The 16,374-nt window shown below is 39.9% G+C and overlaps 1 protein-coding gene across 1 annotated transcript in view; it reads right to left on the bottom strand.

Annotated features, from left to right (window-relative positions):
- The window catches only part of LOC136432210 (angiopoietin-related protein 7-like), a 67,849-nt gene extending 52,154 nt beyond the window's left edge, over positions 1–15,695 (bottom strand). The window contains exon 1 of the mRNA XM_066423254.1: positions 15,336–15,695. The gene's annotated coding sequence lies outside the window, so the exon portion shown is untranslated. The remainder of the gene's footprint in view (positions 1–15,335) is intronic.
- Positions 15,696–16,374: the final 679 nt, after the last annotated feature.

Raw genomic sequence — 16,374 nt, 5'->3', positions numbered from 1 at the left:
ACAAATATTCAACATTATATATTATTAATAAAAATGCAAAAACACGGTTAAAGCGTAATTATGAGCGTAGGTCCAATCTCCCTGCCCAAATGAAAGGAGAGACACATGCAGCTTAAAAAGGTTAAGTTGTAGTTTTCGTTGATAAGCATAATTTAACAATTTAAAAGAGAACAGCAACGCTACCCGTGAACATTAAATTTGTTATGAGTATCCAAATTAACAGTGTGTCCGAAAACTTAAAGCTCTCGTAAGTTTTCATCTCTGCTTTGAATACTCTCCACTCTGTCACGACCAGGATGCAATGACTAAAAAAGCAATGATTACGGTTAACGCGCCAATCCCCATTAATAGTAAGAGGTTGTTAACCTTTCGACACCACAGCTAACAGTGTATCCAATACAACCTTCAAGTGTGTTACAAGCTAATGGGCAAACAGCAGACGTTACCGTCATGTAAGCATTTATTCTTCATATCCACCAGACAGCTGCCTTCCGGAAAGGGGTGATTTAAGCCAGCCAGATGGTCTAAGCACTATTCTATCATGCTTAAGAGGATACAGTTCTCGATTGATCGTAACATGTCTCCTCAGCACAGTCTCAACAAGTTGGCGTCTTTGCCTTAAGTCTCAAAAGGACTATAAATTGCCTAGAAATGTTAGTGAATAGTTAAATAAGATCGGTATGTCACTGAATAACAATATTATATCCATCAAGTGTTTTATTCACTTGTCAACCAGTGTAAAGTTAACCAGAATTAGTCAGAATTGCCCTAAGGAGGCGGTGAAACGTCGGTGTTAATAAAATACTTGGTTGTGAACATATAATTCTGTTATTAACTTAGAAGTACTGTGTAACCTATTGGATAAATAGAATTCTAACTTCAGCTATAAGAATAGTAGTTACGAAAACAAGTGCTAATGCTACCTTTTATATATTGGCCAGAACATATCAAAATGTATGCTATAGCTATTGAAAAAATCTCTTTAGACAACACTGTACGCATCTTATTGATTTTGTTGAAAAATCTACTAACAAGTATCACGAAGGATCTAATCACCACCTAGCGAAACCGTCCCAGCGTTAATTTTTACATTATTGTGTCGATACAGACAGGAGAAGGCTCCAGACACTAGAGGGCCTAGGGAGGGCGGTACATGCATCATGTCTAAAAGCCCAGGCTTAAAGCAGAATCAAACACTTATATATGTAAAGGTTACGTAAACATATTCAAAAGGCGACACTATAACTCCGGACAGTCTAATTCTGAATAAACAAAACTTTTAATTATTTTTTAAAAGTAGATTGACCAAATTCTACAAGTATGATGTAACAAAAGGTTATCGATATCTAGGTAACAATTAGATGTATCCAGGGACATGGGCAGTTCTGCAAAATTATCTGGAAACCTCAATTCTGGAAGTATCAGACAGAACTTGCCTAATAGGCAAACTGTGTATCATAAAGGTATTTTTTTTGTCGAATGTCCCTCACCGATTAGTATTCTACATTATAATGTAACATCATCAGTATCAGATAATATTGTTGTCTTCCCAAATCAAATACTTAAGTATTTCCGGAATTAAACTGTTCAGTCCAGAATAAGACTGCAGTTGTTATTGATATTTCAATCTTCTGAAGCAGCTTTAAAGTTGCAATGGATGAAACCTACTACAATGTACAATTTTTTTTAGATCCAAGCAATCTGACGAAACATGGGTGTCAACAAAGCTTTCATGGTCCACTTATCTTAAAAGTGGAGCGCGGTAGAATGTAGGCCACCACATTAACCTGCAAAGTCATTATTGACTGAAGGCAGACGGTGGAAGTGGAGGACAAGGCCTCTGTGTCAGGTCGGGTAGCGCCAGGGGTTCCCCAAGGAGGGATCCTGGGACCATTACTCTTCCTTTTGTTTGCAAATGACTTATCAGACCAATTTAGAACTAAGTGCAGGGTTATTTGCGGACGACTGAAATTAGACCAGGCGACATAGACTTATGGTGACCTGAAAAAATGCTTCTTGCTGTTTTAAGGCTAAAACTGTGTACTGGAGCGAATAAAATAACATCAAAACCTAGATATACCTTTATATCGATCAAGCATAACTTATGCCCATGTCCACCTGGCTTGTAAGCACCTATGAGCAAGTCTATATTTGGAACTCAAAGTATTGATGCGGGATAAAGAATACAAAGAAATGGTTTGTACATATAGCCATATTCTGAAAGGACTATTACGACCAGAAAACGTCATCGAACTCAAAGTAACCTTTATCATGGAAGCCATTAGAAGAGAGAGGAATGACTGCCCGTGGTGTACAAATGACTAAAACAGTTGTATAGACGTGCCAAACAGTACGCACGAAATGACGACTTACAACTACGATGGTTAGTGTCTTTACCCCTTGGCTCAGAACCAATCGAAGTCTAAACATCGTTATCCATTCAATTCAATGAATTTGGTAAGTACCTTATGATTATGTAGGTGTTAGCCAGGCAGGGATCTATGTATTCGTGACTCAGATGTCGCTCAATGCATTGAAAAACAGCCGTTGCCTACTGGCAAAGGTTTGCTTAATTCATATACATAGCGGCACAATTGGCATTGTACAAATTCTTTCTCGTCTACGTCTACTTAAATCCCGTTGGCCGTAGGAAATAAAGATACCAGATAAACTGAGGGCTAAACAAACAATCAAAAATGATTTGTCGGAGTGGAACTAATATTTTTTTCCATATAAAACAACAATTCATCAGGCACAGAATCAAATAAAACGTATATAGCAACGGTTTGGAAATCACACTTGAACTTGAAAAGCCTCCTGTGATACCAAGATTAGATGGTTTAAAGTGCAATGTTGCAAATATTGTCCAGACGACTGATGACTGACAAAGCAGATAAGATGATGTTCTTAGTATCTCATCTGTCTGAAGACGAGTCGTGTCCATGTCAGACATTCATTGATGTATTTTATTGAGCTGTGTAGTCTAGACTGCAAGACTGTGACTCATAAAAAGTCTAAGATCTTTTTATATATATTGAATATAGTCATCAATTCATTAACAAGGTTTCCATATATTGGCATTGTCGTTACGCCATCAAGGTGTGCCATAATTTTTGATTATTACTTTTTGCTTAGGTCGCTTTCTGCAGAAACAACCATCGATCACTTCTACAGGTTAACGAATGTATTTTACGTCTTTGGCAATGCATGAGTTGTATCGATTTGAGTGCAATGTCCCCACTACCGTTAACATCAGCAAATAAAGATTGTTCTGTATACATGCATTGATAGATTCGTGGATATGGTTAATGGTGCACATGTCTAAATGGAGAGGTGCCTAGCGGTCTTGGCTGCCATAGCTTGCTAATCTTTTGCGGATTACTTGATGTAGACGCCTTCTCCGAAAACGCCACAGGAGATTGCGTAACGAACACAATGATTTATGACAACTCTGAGGTAGCGTCATGTTATTAGACTGAATAGGCATTAATTCTGACATTAATACTATAATAGATATGCTTCTAATCCATTTCCAATTGTGCAATGGTTTGACGTTAACGCTCAGTCAACCCGATAGATTCCAAAATCGAGTATCCTGCTGATGATCGTTGACGATGAGCGGAATCTGGTGAAGCACGACCAATCCGTCTACTGACTGTCTAAAGTGTGGCGAACGTCTCCATGAAAATCAACGCACCATGTCATCGCTGTAGTGCTTTAACAGTCCCCTTGTAACCAGTATGTAGCCACGGATGGTTTGGATACTGCATGGGAGCTGTAGGTCGATCAGGTCGGCTTCACCGTCACGATCAAATAAGATGGTTTCTATAGAAATTTATATTTATTGTGTGGCTTTTGCTCAGACCCTTGTATTGCATAGTGGCATATAGGGCAGCAGGTTTCCTTGTTGTTTCAGTAGCAGAGTACTAGTGTATTTTTACAGGGAGGGGCTGCTTTAGAGTACCCCCCTCACACCCCCATCCTTTAATGTGTTCGATGCACCCTCTCGAACACTGGGCCCAAATTTTACGTCTTCTAGTTATTACCAACTAAATGGAACCATGAGCTCAACTGTGAGGCTGCTTCCAATTGAGCTACAATAATATCCCTCCTTCTGCAGCTATGGTATCAATTTATTCCCTCTTTGCGCTTTCACATATCTTACATCTCATGGTGATGTACCGAGTAAGAGTGATCGAGCGAGTGTTTAGTTAGTAAGTCAGTTAGTGAGCGATCGAGCGAGCTAGCTAGTGAGATAGTGAGTGTGTCTGGGCTAGTATGTCGATTGGATCTACCATTGCCCATTGCTTAAAATAGAACCAGTGCATCATTTTATTTCTGGTTGGTTATTTGTTTTATGTAAACAGGGAAGATTATTATAACGTTTTTTTCTTCTGTTTAATCAAATGTCCATGGAAAATTACGCCCCTAGACAGTCATTAATCGAGTTCCCTTCTGCTGTACTTGTGCCAATTCACACTAATGTACCTTTCTCAACGCAAAGCTATTTTGGTCTTCCTACGGGAGTGCAACTCTTGATGTAGAAAGTGATTGCTTGATGACTTCCTTGGAAAAGACATCAAATGCACTATACCACAAGGAGCTGTGCGAAACTTAATGGTGACCACTCGGGATTACAGCATCGATTGGTATGTCAACAACTCATTTTCTCTAGGCCTATACAGCAAGGCATCTTCTCTTGCGACTGTATGGTTCTTAACAGGATACGTTGCAAATATTTTGTCCCTCAAACGTACCACGTGAACATTAAACTTACAAGACTCATAATGATTACTATTAGTCTATTTAATTAATCTATTTCATTACTGTCGGATTCCTAAGTTTAGTCAGAGAGACCTTGTCGATGTTTGCATTTTTTTGGCGTAAACATATAAATCACACGATTTGAATTACTTTATTCGTATCCTACCAGAAATACCTAGGGTTGTGGAATTAAATGTGAGCTTCCTTAAAGCTAAATAGGACCCTCAATTGATTCATTTATTTGTTTTATGTATCAAAATATGTTTGTTAGTTTACTTATTTTCTTGTGTGATGACGTTGAATCAATGTAAGTGCGTCATCATGTTGAATTGTTCATTTCTGTTTGCTTGTGATAAAATTATATTTTTGGCGTAAACTTATATCTCATTTGGTCCAGTCAGACGTGTAACATTGGTGATTTAGATTTGCCAACGAAGTGCTTGTGGACTACTTCTGTGCAAGTGGAGTCGACGCTCTCTCCAATGAAGTAAATTGCCTTCAGGCGCCGGCAAGACAAGGCACGAAATTGCTCCCTTGTCAAGGGAGGCCGAGCTCTATTTCTTATATATCTCGGAGATGGGTGGGTCTACAGTTGACCTGTATAGTCTCTAGGCCTCTGGATAAGGGGACAGACTTTAGGAAAGATACCTGACATACATGTTTATGCAGGACTTCGAATTCAGGATGTCGTGAACTCAACTGACCGTGAATCTTTAGGCAAGGGATACTTGCTTTAAAGAAAAATGTTTTCAATTGTTTTCAACTAAGAATATTGGACTCACCGGGATTTTTTACTGCACTACTCAGTCTTCCTTAGCTTTCTGACACAATCGGTCTGGACACGTGACCTGTTGTAATTGTGACGTCGGCAATGGGTCAAAGGTTGTCGGAAGTAGATATCGTCCCCCCATCGCTGTTGAGAGAAGGTTGATGCGCCCTGATGCAAATGTCCTTCCCATTCCTTGCACAAAGCAATTAAAACGGTGTGCCTTGTTTACTTCATCTGCACAGTTGATCTGTACAACTAGAGCGAGCTGTATTTTTTCATGACACTCCCTGCGATGCTATGGATAAAACCAATCGGACCCACCCACGATCTAAGCTGCTCAAAATGTTTCAACTCCATCTAGAACATATTACACGAGCTCCGACGTAGCCTTTTCGAGCCTCATACGTTCCGATGGCCATCAGGGCCATGACCTCCTGCGCCTTGCTTGTACATCACCTACCATTCGTCCTTCGCAAATGCAATGAGCCTGTCGGATCTGATGAGCATGGCATATTTCTTACTTGTGACTTATTCCCTTGATCCTGCCTAAGGTCAGGACTGGTCTTTCTACATTTCAAGGTATACCTAAAAAGACCGTGGAAACGTCTGTATGTAAAAGAGTCCAAATTACCAACTATGTTAAACAGTAGAAGATTGCCAAAGTCAAGTAGAGTACAGAGGAAAGCAACGGTCATTCGGATCTGATGATACTGTATTCAGATCGGAAAAGCATGATACCTGTCTTGCAAAAAAAAAGGGGGGGAACAGTTGAGTGATCGTATAAAGAGCCACTAGAAATGAAAGTATTCCTGTGTAATTGTCTGCATTCAACGATTGTCACAGCCGGTCAGAAGATCTCTCAGAAGGCACGCGCGGACAGTACACAGCCTTCAGGAAATGGCAAAGAAGTTGCTGCCTGCGGTTGCATGTCAACTTCGTGTGCGACGTTTTTTTTCTGCGTTTCTGCATTTTCTCAGTTATTTCCATATGCTGCACGTATCACCACTGAGTGACAGGAAGTAAAGGGTAAATTGTCAGAGGTGCGTGAGTGAAAGGCAGTGGAGTTCATAGTAAAATCAGCCACCTATTAACATTCGCCAAAAATAATTACTCAAGCAACTGGATAAAATTTTGAAACAGTCAGACGTTTCAGACAGCATCCACTGTCTTTCGTCAGTGACTAACGATAGGACTGAGAACACCAGGTTTTATACCAAAACTCTGAAAAGGTATGTTAATAAGGTTAAGACAATTTAGGATGTCTTGAAGTTGTCTTTAAAAGAATATTAATTCAAGACAAAGTTTTGTGCCAATAGTTCAATTAGCTACTGTTGATTTTAATACAGTAACTAAATGTTGTTCGTCCGGGGGTGGCGGATGGTGGGCAGTACATTATCCCAAGTGCCTGAAAGTTCAACGCGTAGACCCCCTTTCCTGTTGAGGGCCGGGTTGTACATCCTCTCATATATTGCTTCTCTAATTCCCCGTTCGAACCAGCGTTCTTCACGATCTAGGATGTCCGTGGAATCGAGATTGAATGAGTGTCCCTGGTTGTGTTTTAGATGGTGGAAAATGGCAGAGGAGTAGCGGTTAGCGCTCTTTCTGCAATGTTCCTTGTACCTTTCTTTTACTGGTCGACTTGTCTCCCCAATGTACATGCTATTGCAGTTCGGTTCCTCACATTTCAGTTTGTAGATGACATTGGCTTTGATGCCTTTTTTAGGCCTGTCTTTTGGATGGACCAATTTCTGCCTGAGAGTTGAGTGAGGTTTGAAGTTAGTGGCAATGTTGAAGTTTTGGAAGATTCGTCTGAGTTTTTCCGATACTCCTTGGACGTAGGGAATGGTAATATTGGCCTTGTTTCTGTTGGTCAATGGTTTGCACTTGAGTGTTTTCTTAGACTGGTCAGAAGGTTTGAGGGCTTTGTTGAAGGTCCAATTTTGGTAGCCACACTTAGCTGAGGCCGCACGGAGATGCCTGTGTTCGTCTGTTTTCGCTTCGTCTGAGGTGATAACATTGTCTGCCCGATGGAATAGAGTTTTGATCACTGCTAGTTTGTGTTCCAAAGGGTGGTGGGAATCAAAGGCCAGATATTGATCAGTGTGGGTCGGTTTCCTGTACACTTCAAACTGAAGGTTGCCATCCTTCTCTATGATGGTTTTGGTGTCTAGGGAGGGGAGCCTGTTGTTTTGACACGACTCCTGTGTGAACTTGATGTTGTCATCTACCTGGTTTATATGGTCCGCTACTCACTCTTTTAACCTACACCAAGTGTCATCTACATAGCGAAACCAGTTTGCTGGGGGAGGGCTATTGAAAGTACTGAGGGCTTTGTTCTCAAACTTCTCCATGTACAGGTTCACTACAATGGGTGAAACTGGTGATCCCATAGCACAGCCGTGCACTTGCTGGAAAAACTGTTCCTTCCGAAAATAATTTCATCAGGTTGGTAGAGTATAGGATATAGGAGATTCTTTTTACACAACCAGGTAATCTCACCTGCTGACGTTTCGGTGTCTGTCAGACACCTTCTTCAGAGCTTCTGACTGGAGTACTGCTTCTGAGACTGGAAAAACTGTTGTCTGTACGTGAAGTATGTGCACCCTAGGCAAAGGTCTAGTAGTTCACATATGTGTTTAACGGAAAGGTTGGTTCTATCTGCAAGTGTGTCGTCGGCCTCCAAGGCTTCCTTGACTACTGAGACTGCCTCCTTAGGGGGTATGCACGTGAAAAGCGAGCACACATCATATGAAGTGATGATTTCATCTTCTGCTACAATGATGTCTTTGATGTATTAAAATCAACAGTAGCTAATTGAACTATTGGCACAAAACTTTGTCTTGAATTAATCTTCTTTTAAAGACTACTTCAAGACATCCTAAATTGTCTTAACCTCATTAACATACCTATTCAGAGTTTTGGTATAAAACCTGGTGTTCTCAGTCCTATCGTTAGTCACTGACGAAAGACAGTGGATGCTGTCTGAAACGTCTGACTGTTTCAAAATTTTATCCAGTTGCTTGAGTAATTATTTTTGGCGTATCTTACTACCTGGATGTCTAACTTTCATCAACGTACCTATTAACATTGTCTAATAGTGGACAGATATCCCAGGTCATGAGGTCAATGGAAGAGGCTACTCTTTCATAGGGAGGTATTGTTTTTTTGTCTTCTCAGTTATATATATTTCCACATAGTAGCAAGGTTCACCGAAGAATGACAGAAACTGATCAATTATCACATGAATGTTGATAAAATTTTATTCTCATAATAAATCAACTACAGTTGAACGGAGGTACACTAACTTTTTTTTTTACCCAATGTGTATACTGTGACCCAGGTCAGACAAAGTTGGTGTTGGAAGGCGTTAGGAAATGTCGCTGCGAGCCTGGTTTCGAATCTCCTGATATTCCAACGATGTTGTGACCTTGGGAAAAGCAATTCACACGCAATTCTTCACTCTACCTAGCTGTAGATATGGGTACCTGACTTGGGTTTGGGATATAAAAGGTGCTGAAAGGAGAAGGCTGGGCTCCGCCTTCCAATACCGTGTCCTTCACACAATGGATAAAAACCCACTGCCCCTCCGGCTCAAAAATGCATGCAATGGGACAACCGTTAACTTTTACATTCTTCTAATCATTCATACAGTCAGTTGGCTCTTTTCCCACCCACACATAGCACCCGTCACACCAAGACATACCACTCCTATTAGGACAAGGTCATTTAATGTACGGATTTCTCCACCACTAATGTATCTAAATACTCAACAACAAGATGGGTGGCGATGGTGATCAAGAGAAATGGACCGTAGCAACTTTGTCCTCAACCAAATTACCCGTCCCCCTTTCCCAATTTGGAGGACCGGGGACGAATTATTACTATAATTATAACCGATGCTCCGACCCTGTCCCTAAGGTGCTTGCACGTCATTAAGGCAAACCTGATGTGTTCCGCCTCGAGTGCATCAACGTGGAACTGAGCAATGGTATCACGGTTCAGTGACGCTAGAAACGACAGTTGACATACGGTACGAACAACCCTAAGCATCGAGCATGCGGTTTCATATTTCCCAAGGTCAATTGCCTTGACATCGGGTAAACGGTTATTGATGCCCTGCGGGAGAAATACCAGCTCTTAGCGCCAATGGTCGACGTTATGGCCCCCTCAGCAGTCCGCTCAAACTCATAAAGTAATTAATTATGTATAGCCCGGGCCTATGGCGGGGAGTTTCCAGCCGTTGATTTCCATCTATTCCAAAGGAGATGTTGAATGCAGCAATGGCCATTGTCCGGTTGTTTCTTAAATGCTAAACTTTCAAGTCTGTAGCGTCGAGATGCTTGTATTTCTTTTGTTGATGCGAAAATTTATAGTAGCAGATTGCAAATCGTTACTACCTTCGTGAAACGGAAGGAGTTGTTTTTTATATGTCTGTTTGTTCCTGTGTGTGTGTTTTTGTTTGTGTGTTTATGTCCGTGTGTGTGCGTGTGTGCGTGTGTGTGTGTGTGTGTTGTCACATTTTTGCATATTTTAGGCACGTTGGGGGCATTTACATGCAGGAAGTTTGGTCAAGGTTAACGTTCCAGAAAGGTACCAGAAAACGTTAGGATATCTCATTTCCTGTGTTAGATTTCCCGTTTTATGCAAGTCATTTGTTTCATTGGAGCCAGTGGTATAGACAGAATTAGACGAAAATTCACAATTAGGAATTAAAAAAGAAATTCAGACCTTCGAATTCTTGTTTTGTTTGCGCTGCTATGCCCATTCTTCAGCAGGATCACCGATCTTACTGTCGGAGCTTTGATACTAGTGATAGAGGATTCCCCGGTGGTCTTTGATCTTTATTCCTAGCCTTTTGACAACATTTTGTCTTTAACAACATAAAATACAAAAAAGAAAACAGCAATGAAAAGCAAAACAATAAAGTCAAATAAAACATCAGAGACTAGTACTCTGGTTAAGTGTTTCTCACGTTTAATGCTTTGGAACGCTCTAAGTTCAATAAATGTGTGTGGGTACTGACTATTTGGGTAAAATGGTGGAATGAATCATTTTTCCTTCATAGAGAATAGAAAAAAAGGCAATCTTACACAAACGGATATACGTATGCCACCACCCCTTCACTGCAAAGTTGACACAGTTTTGTCCGTTTTCCTATAATGTACCATTTTTCCTATACTGCATTTCCAAGATAGGATCGATATTTTACTGCAGTGAAGAACTAAACTAGAACACAGTATGTTAGGTGCAATAACACCAAGCATTTATCTTGATACTAAAATGACGTAGTTGGTGGGTCCAAGGGAAGTCAATGTAGGGTTTAAAATTGTTATGTTCCATAAACCAAAATAAACAGTGCTATTATTTAGCAAAATGGCATCAAGAACATCACGAATAGTCGTCGAATCGATAAAGTTCTCTCCAGTTTTCCTTTGTGAAAATTGTTGACTGTCATATACTGACATCAAATGTGGCCATTTCTGTATTTTGGGGCTGACGGAAATTCGTACGATATTTTATGATGGCACAGAGAAGCCATGTAACGTTACCTCAAAGTTTCAGCCGTAGATATAAAAAAACAGAAAAACAAGTACCAACAATAACAAGGAAAATTGACATATTTTGTATAGCATTACACCGACCAACATGAAGTATAATTATCAGAATTTACATGTTTCGTTAATAGGGGGAATAAAATAGGATCAAAGCGTGCAAAACTAAACTGGCATACGAAGGAGATCATATAGTTAATATCATATAACTGTCACGAACAGCATAACTAAAGTGGAATTCAGACATATTGGGACATGCAATGATGACGCCCAGTGGAGATATCTCCATAATGATGAAGATGATGAATATCCCATTGTGTGTTATTCTCTATGGCACAAAACGGAAACATCACTCTTTTCGGTGTAATTAGTTCTTGCGTTCATAGTCGTATATTTTCCCTTTAATCAGCGTGCCGTATTATATGAACTTCACGCATTCATAAGATGTAAGGTGACAAGCAAAAACGCCCATCTCCTTTCATTAATACCAGCCGATCGACCTTATCCAAACAAGAGTCAGTAGGACACAATCATTCGTGAAGTAATTATGGTGTTTGCGGTGTGGGGTTAGGTGTTTGATATCCAATTCACAAAAAAATAACAATTTGTTCTTTCAAAACCTGTTTATTTGTAAGTCCAGTTAGTTTATTGTACACTCGACAGTAATCGAGTCAGTGTAGCAAGCAGGGACCTAACCTCTGCTTGGAGAGTAGCTGATTGTCCCCAGCTTGTATTACACAGGCTACTAGTAAACCTACGGCTGATTTAAGGGAATGTACCATATTAACTTCAAGAAAGGGGGTGTCAATCTATAATTCTCCAAAATCGGAAAATACTGGGTGTTAAAAAAACATGTTTCATCGGGACCTCAATAGATATGAATATGCCAAAATTAATGCAAATTCATCAAGAAAGATGAAAAATCATCTATCAAAATTGCAAGGCATAACGACTGTTGTATTCCTTTTTATCATTTTTATAGACAAATCAATAAAATGTATTCTTCTCCAGGTATGATGAACATGGGAAGAACTGTTTACAAGTATTTTCTCTTGCGACTGGACTTTTAAACCATTGTATCCAGATTCGAAGGGTACCTACATTTATTTGCTCCATTGACGAATACCAGATGCTTTCCCATCTATATATAACGACGCCTTGTTCTTGACCTTCATGCGTGATGGTGACTGTATTTGCTATGATTTCAATTCTGGGAATACAGTCCCTAACATTTATAAGTGATACCAATGTTTTCCTCATTGTGCACAAAAAAAGGAACAGCTCGTATCAAAACGATGCCACTTCAATGAGTGATATAACGGTTGGTTCACCGTTTTATTTGATCGGCCTTTTACCAAGAATAAAGGTTGAATGAATCCGTAAAGGATTAAAGATGAATCGACTCAGTGAAGCACGGGATTGGTGCTTGATTAAAGGTAATAACAATTTTCCCTGAGCCCCAGTCCCGTTTCTATGCCTGGCGTCAGGGATGATGAAAAAAAAGTTGCTGTTACGGTTATTAGATAGGAAAATCCGTATTCATCAATCTGCCATGAAGTTAGAAATTCGAGGTGCACTGATTTGGTAACCTTGGTTATTCAAAGCAAAAAAAATTAAACTCAGCACTGTGGAATGTAGAGATATAATTAGCGCCATCTACTGGCAGGTTGGGCCAATTGCAGAGTTAAAGAAACTACGAATGTTTTGCATCGAAGTAAAACCATGCTTTGCCGGTGCAGTTGTACCTGAAATATAAAACAATCAGCTGATGCAATTTGTGGCATAGAATAGCCGGGTGGCTAGGTCAGCGGACCGAAGATTTCGAGGTCCCGGGTTTGATTCAAGGTATTCCTGGCTACGCGTTATGTCCTCGTAAAAGGCAATATACACGACTTTCCTCACTTTACCCAGGCGTACAAATCGGTACCTAACTTCGGTTGGGGAGATTAAAAGCGATGTAAGGAGAGGGATAGGCTCCTCCTTCCAGTACCGTGCCCTAGACACAGTGGATGAACAACCCATCGCCCCTACGACCTGAAAAGGTCTATGGGACCACCTTTTTTATTAGATACTTGAACGCTCTTAGACAAGAATGAATCTACATTTCATTGCAGATTTGAGTGTTTTAAGCCAGTTTTAAGCTAATTTTACCGAAGCGTTATCACGTAAATTGATGACTCATTTGTCGCTAATTATCAATATGCTAATGCAGACCGTTGTTTAACAATGAAAAAATATACAGCAAAAGACTGACACCCCCCCTCCCTAAGTCCCTATGGGGGATGTCTATATAATGACGGATTGTCAATTGGACTCCTCTATACCGCGGGCGTACTTCAAGGCCAAAGAAGTAGTAGAGGCGGCCCTTTGGGACAAAAAGGTGCCTTGGCTATATTGGCTCGTGCAAATCAAGAAAGCTGACTCATTATTCGCAAGCGTCTTTTACGAGACATTCGAGTTCAATCCGAATCTACGCTACTGGCGATTCAGGCACTAGAAGAAATTAAATCGAGATGTTATTGCAGAAATATCGTGTCTTTATTCGATTACTAGACATTTTTTCAAGGACATATTTGTGCTCAGACAAACATCTATCTTGTTACGCAAGGTAGCAGTTACTCAAGAAACTGGATAAATTTTGGAAACGGTCAGACATCAACTACCTTTCGTAAGTGACACTGAGCAAGATCGTAGCACCTACTCCCTTGCTGTTCACTTAATTGAAACTCCTTTTCTGCGAAATTTACTCCTACCAAATATGGTGAACGGTAGATTCTCCAAACATCAGCCCCTAGCCTGCCTAAAGAGCTACTCAATATACCTTTACCTTTATTAGAAAATTGAGCGGGAATAGATCTTCATCTTGTGTGGCTTAACACACCATCTGTAGCCTGAATTATCACCACCTATCCCGGAGAAGGTTGTCTCGTTAGGTACGTATAGCCGATATAAATTTTACGAAAGCTTTTACCTTACCCACCTCTATGACAACATCATATCATCATTTTAGATGGAAAACGTGCAGCTAGATATATTCGAGAAAAAACGGACATCACTCTCAACGTAATGGTACACATGTATCATACATAAATTAAAAGACAGCAAAAGACAAACTGGAAGAGGGCAAATGAATCGATTTCCTGATACCACGTATGTATATTAGTACGTTTGCCAATACCATGGTGATTAAACTGGTTATTGAAAAGTAATATAGGACATATCAAGGGAATGATAAACATACATCATTCATTCACTGCATATAAAACGTTTATCCTGCGAAGCATAAGGTAGATAATTTGGTTGGCAACTCGGGTATCATTTCACACGTTATTGGGACATATGGCTGATAAACATAAACTATCATAATAAAATATATAGTTATGATTATATCGAACAGTGTTATGAAGTTTGATTTGAATTTCGATATTGCATATTGTACTTATTTTTGAAACTCAACTATGAAGGACTCATTGAGCTGCCTGAAATGATATGAAATGTTCACACACCAAATATATTCTCCTGTACATATTTCAACATTGTCCTATCACGAATCGAATATCGTAAAAGAAAATGTTCAGATATTTTCCAAAGTTCATAATAATCAGCTAATTAACTGTCATTAAACAGTACAAGCGGCTTTAACGTGGATCTTTTCCCAGTTGAAAACCCTTACTAGACAATAAACTGACGCAACTCAAGGTTGTTAAGAACATTGGGGTTGCATCAAATAGATATATATGTATCAAATTAGATATCTATAATGTTAGGAAATTGTCACAATGTATCTTATTTTAATTCTTATTCCAAATACATCAACGAAAGGAGAAAAAGCCCAAACTGTCAATGAAATTGCGCAAGAAAATAGTTACTCAAGCATCTGGGTAATTTTGCAAACGGTCAGATGCCAGTCACTCTCAAAAGACACCAGATGCTGTCTGAAGCGTCTGACCATTGACAAATTATCCAGTTGCTTGTATAGGTTGCGTATCTTTCTACTTGAATGTCTAAACTACATCGACGTGCCAATGACATGGTTTTCACACTGTTTTAGAACATGTTTTGTACGTGATTACTTTGTGAACCCCAAGTGAACATCAAGTGGCGTTGCTCACAATGAAAATCAAAGAGTTCCTTTCCATGGATGATCAGTGCGTTGCCTATTCTACGTACATCTTACAGAAACGTCATATCACACCTTTTCTTGATGAGCGTAATAATTAAAGGTAGAACAATGATGAAAGCACACAAACCTTTGCTGCCAGGCTGCAAAATGGTGGCGACTGGTGGTGGTAGACTTGCTGCATTGGCGTGCAGAGCCCAGCGTGAAGTGATGAAAGTAATAATTCACTTCCTCTCGGCTGACGGCATCAACCTACAAAACGGAGATCATTTTCAGATAGGCGCTACTCTGCACTTGAAATGAATTCCTTTGAAAATGATGTATCTGTATCACCTTCAAATACTTACCCGCAGTCAGAATTCCAGTAGATAGTTTTGTTGATTTATCCTATTCAAATACTGCGTCCCAATAGAGATGAGAAGATACCAGGTTTGCCCGGGGAGAGAAAAAAATTGGGCGATGGCGCGGTGGTGTCATCACACGGCAATTTCTTCATACATCATGTCTGATCAGTAGGAAAACATTGAATATAGATGAGGTCATTAATCGTGAGCGTCAGTGATGGAATGCGGCTGCACGTGTGCGACCTGCGACGGTGTTCACGACTCACCAGTATCTCGTGATGATATGTCAGATTCAATAAACGTTAGAAGTGGAACCGTGTAAAAAAAAGCGTATGGACACTGAGAACAGGTTTCCAGAGATACCGAAAACCGATACTTTATTACACACAGTGACGCAGTGACGTGTAATTTTATAACGCGATTCCATAGATCCAGTGTAACCAGTTAAGACTGTTACAAATCAGATCTGGGGGCATAGTGATAGCGTTATCACCTTCTTACAATATCCAGCTTTCGTCAGTTAAATCTGATTATTGTCAGGATTGTTTTGTGCATTCCATTGAGCCCTCACCGTCTGTTTCTGTAGAATCATTGTAAATTGACAACTATAGGTTGGGCAGCAGATGACGGAAAGGTAAAGCTCATAAACATTTTAAAACTTGGGCCATATATCTAAATGTTCATAGCTATTTGGTTTTCAGAACACATATCGACGATATACGATGCGGTTATGTTCACCACACAGTTAGTCAATCAATCAATCTATCAATCAATCAACCAATCAATCAACGACGTAAAAATTTCGATCTTCAAATTCTACAAGGG

This window comes from Branchiostoma lanceolatum, chromosome 4 (assembly GCF_035083965.1).
Source record: "Branchiostoma lanceolatum isolate klBraLanc5 chromosome 4, klBraLanc5.hap2, whole genome shotgun sequence".
Lineage (NCBI taxonomy): Eukaryota > Metazoa > Chordata > Leptocardii > Amphioxiformes > Branchiostomatidae > Branchiostoma > Branchiostoma lanceolatum.
This window is presented reverse-complemented; position numbering and strand designations above follow the sequence as displayed.